We start from the raw sequence: 4,530 nt of genomic DNA on the forward strand, positions 1-4,530 counted from the left end.
CTGCTTTAATGTAATTAAATTTACTGTAATTTAACTCTGCTTTGTGCTTATTAAATGGCATACAGCTCAAATCATTAGCTTATCTATTAGTACTGTGCACTGCATTAGCATTTAGGATGGGCTGTCTGCATACTCAAATGCAAATTTTGATACATACATACATATACATACACATAAATAATTTAAATAAAACCTGCACTATTTTTTTCAGTACAACATGGAAATGGTTGACCTCTATAAATTGTACTATCTAGGTACAGGGAGGAGCTATTCAGATTATTAAGCACTGCGCCAGACTTAATTTTGTTCTCAGAATACCTGAATACTTGTACATAGTCGGTGGTTTAGAAGTACTAAATTCAGATACTGCTAGGGAATCACCAGTTTTTGGAAAGAAACATGACAGGTTCCATCTCTTAAAGGAGCACAGGCAAGTATTGTCACTAAATGAGGTGTCATAACTGCTTGTTTATAGGCTGGCACTACTCCATAGAAAAAAAGTTTTAACCTACGACAAAACTTAGAAGTTGAATGCAAGGATTTTCATTTACCTGCAGTGTTTAAGATAAGAACATAGGAAAATTGTCATGTATTGAATTTTTGTACCCTTCCAGCACTTTAAACAAAACCCTACTCTATTTTATCTAGGCAAACTGTAATGAGATTGTCCTTGCCTCTACACATGATGTACAAGAACTTGATGTGTCCGCTCTCTTGGCTGCCCAACCTTATGTTTGGATTGGGGAAGAATATGACAAAGAATCTAAAAGGTTATTTTTTCAGTGTACTTTGATTCAGTAGTTCAGTGTTGTTTTTGTAATGTAAAAAGTCAATACTAAAAAGCTCTTTTGTTTTTTTCCTAGTTCTGATGACCTTGATTCCAGGGGGTCAACCACTGCCATTCACCAGACAGGTGTATCTTCTTTTAACCTTGGACAGATGCAAGCCTCTTCATCCATGCCTTGGTTGGGAAGTGGACAGACAAGCACTGGAGCTGGCATTGTAGGCACATTATTTATTAATATGTTTACACGTTCTTTTAGCCCTTCCTAATAAGCTCATGGTTTTTCAAGAGTTCATGTAAAGTGCACTATGTTATATAGATGGAACAGCTGTGTTTTTTAAGTGCGTACTTAGTAGTGTGGATTCAGATTCTCACCTGCATGTGCAGTCTTTTAGTGTTCTACATATGACTGTTGTGTACAACAGCCTCCCTTCCTACAGTGCAAGATATATTTATGAACATCAGAAAAATCAATGATTCTGGACGTACCAATGCATTGCTTTGCAATATATATATACCTTTTTAAAAACTTTTTTATTGTATTACACTCACTTACACCTTATCATTACAACAAAGGATCTCTTGGGCAGTAATAAGAGAAAGAGAGCCAGTACAGAATACATATGACTGCATATCAAAAAACAGAACTTAATGCATCTATTGGTTTACAATAGCAGGCAACACAACATATTATAGCTTTGTATGTATGGGTAATATCCTACAAAAAGTTAATCTGATATCATAAATTTGCATATACTTTTATTAGGTTTTATTTAATTTATAAAACCTTGTTTGTTTGTTTGTTTTTTTCTCCCTAATTCCTAAAAGCTGATAAAAAGGAATCTGAATAATGTCAAAAGAATGGCCTCACACCCCGTTCACCAATATTGTAAGTATGATATTTAATCTCAGGTGTTCCTAAGAATATTAAACTTTCAGGTAGACCGTTGACCTTTTTTTTATATAAACTTTTCACTAGATCTTACTGGTGCTCAGGATGGCAGTGTCCGTATGTTTGAATGGAATCGTCCACAACAACTTTTATGTTTCCGCCAGGCTGGCAATGCTCGGGTTACCAGGTTATATTTCAACTCCCAAGGCAACAAGGTTTGTCTATTTTTAATGCAGTACACTGGGTATTACACTTTTAGTTTTTTTTTTTTTTATCATGAATCTAGTTTTGCACTAAAAAACATAACAGCCATTGAATAGTCATCTAAGCTATTCTCTAAACAATGTGAGGCTAAAATCTAAATGCTTTGGTCAATATGTCCTTTCTGCTCAAGTTCTCACAAATTAGGCCCATTCTGCTTTTCTGCATCATGTGAAAAAGACTGCCTTTAGTAACCTATTGTAAAACACTGCAGAATAATTTGATGTTCCATGTCAACCTAAAACAATGTTAGCTGTGATAAACACTTGCAGAGTATTGCTTTGATGAATCTGCACTGAAACAGGTTCTGTATATTGCTCTCTATTTTAAGGTGTAAGCATAATTATTGAACAGCTGAATATTGGAAACAAGAGTGGGTTCACTTACAAATTAAAAGGATTATAAATAACATTTAGCAATTTTGTTTGAAAAGGATCATTGAGCTGCTTATTTAAGTTGATTGAATGAAATGTGTACATTTTGGAAAATGCAGCAAATCCATAGTCGTAGCAGTCCTTTAGGGTATGAGAGAGCGTATGTGATTTGGGATGCAATTAGAGGCAGTTTTATTGTGGTTAATCTGTAAAACTGATTGAATCCAATAAATTACACAATGCTTTATATGTTATATGGAAAAATGTCATAATTGGTGTTTTTTTTACAGTGTGGTGTTGCAGATGGAGAAGGATTTTTAAGTATTTGGCAAGTAAACCAAACCAGCTCAAATCCAAAACCTTATCTGGTGAGTTGTTGGGAAAAATTAATTAACTTGAACATTATCTTCCAATTTCTAATGTATTCAAAATGCTTGGTTTAAATAGCAGCTGAATTGCTGCATCCAACACAAACCTATTAGTTTGCTGTGCCTGGTTCCCGTCTTATCTGTGAAGGTCCCTCTACAGGACACAAGCAATCTCAATAAGAAAAAATCTTCAATCTTTTATGCGGGTATATTTAGGATATCAGTTGCTTATCCTTCTATAGCTACTTGGTTTTGTACATAACACATCATTTGCAAAGTTTTTTTTAACCAACAATTTGTAATAAGTAACAGCCCAACAAGTAGGGACCTTATGAACTTTTTTCTAGCTAGAGCAAAGTTGTCCTGGTAATTTTATTAAAATGCTTTGCTATAAACACAATAAGGAAGACTTCTGCTCTGAAGGTAATTTATATAAGTTTACAGCTGCAGGCAGAAAGATATCTGGATTTAACCTTTACAGCATAATTGCTTCAGATATATATTCACATTGGAGATGCTAAACCCAAATATAATCACAGCTTTCCAGCAAACCTTAAAATTGCTCAGTTCCTGATTTATTTATTTTTTTTGTATCCCTTCATGGTTGCAGTAGAATTAGGTTACCCCTTTCCTTATAAAACCCACAGTAATCAGCCATTTCAGCAAATCTACTAATATATATTTAAATCAGACTGTATTAAACAGTATTTGTACGCTTGGGGTTAATTAAAAATGAATTGCATGTTCAAATGTTTATAGTTAGAACAGAATGTTTTTTCATATATTAATAAAAATATTTAGACAAGTGAATAAGCTTTCTCTCTATTTTTACTAGATTTGCATTTATCATTAAAGAGCTTGGAAAACATATTGCATTTAGTTTTGGGTCTATACACTTTGCTATATTGAAATAATGCCTAATGCACATTTTGCATGGTATATACATGCATTCACACACATATATATTGTTGATGAACAACAAGTGACATATTACACCATGCTATTTGATTAACAAAGTCCAAGTCAAAATGTAGATGCAGTGTGTGAAAAATGCTTTCTCAGGAGAGCTCTTGATAGGGAATTTTATCACAACTATGGACAATACAGTGACTTTTTAGACTTCTAGTACATGGTCAACAATGAAATATTCTTATTTATCAATTCACACTTACATAGGACTTTGCAGGTTGTCACACTTTCCCATTGCGTTACATAGGAGGTACTTAGGCAAACAAGCATGTCCTTAAACTTAAATTATTAGTCAGGAGAAGATGGACTATCATGGGAGAATCTGGATGATTCAGCAAACCTGGAATGGATTTCTTAAAAATAATTTGTCATTAGTTGTCAAATGTTTTCAATCCTGTACCAGATTCATTCCAGGTTTGCTGGATCACACAGGTTCTCCCATGATAGTCTATCTTCTCCAGCCTTGGAGAGCTTTAATAAATCAGGCCCACCCTGTCAACCAACTGGAAGTTTAGCAGATGTATTCCTAATAACAAATTTATTACAGACTGTTTGATCACTTTGCCTTTTAAGTCATCTCACCAACACAAGCCACAAGGACACTTTTAGATTTAAATAGCATAGGAGGTTTGATAAGCATGATAACCTTTTATGTCAGTCTTGTACGAACTTTATGTAGGTGACAGAAATGTTTTTTTTTTAGTTATGTTAGAACACATTACACTCAGGCAAGAATAGGAACCAACTTTTTTTGCACCCCAAAGAATGGTTTCATAGTCTATTACCCTTGATAGATCTCTCCAGTGTATTGAAAATGGTATTACATTTTCTATGAGAGGGTGTTGTTGGTACAATAAATTCTGGAGCACCCAGATAACTTTG

The 4,530-nt window shown here is 34.1% G+C and overlaps 1 long non-coding RNA gene across 1 annotated transcript; it reads left to right on the forward strand.

Moving 5' to 3' along the window:
• The first annotated feature begins 640 nt into the window (after positions 1–640).
• LOC140321301 (uncharacterized) lies at positions 641–3,959 on the forward strand. Its single transcript, XR_011918893.1, has 5 exons — positions 641–770; positions 864–1,002; positions 1,613–1,673; positions 1,764–1,891; positions 2,602–3,959. It is a non-coding gene; the product is annotated as an uncharacterized lncRNA (long non-coding RNA).
• The last annotated feature ends 571 nt before the right edge of the window (positions 3,960–4,530 follow it).

Source organism: Pyxicephalus adspersus, unplaced genomic scaffold (assembly GCF_032062135.1).
Source record: "Pyxicephalus adspersus unplaced genomic scaffold, UCB_Pads_2.0 Sca2129, whole genome shotgun sequence".
NCBI classification, from domain to species: domain Eukaryota; kingdom Metazoa; phylum Chordata; class Amphibia; order Anura; family Pyxicephalidae; genus Pyxicephalus; species Pyxicephalus adspersus.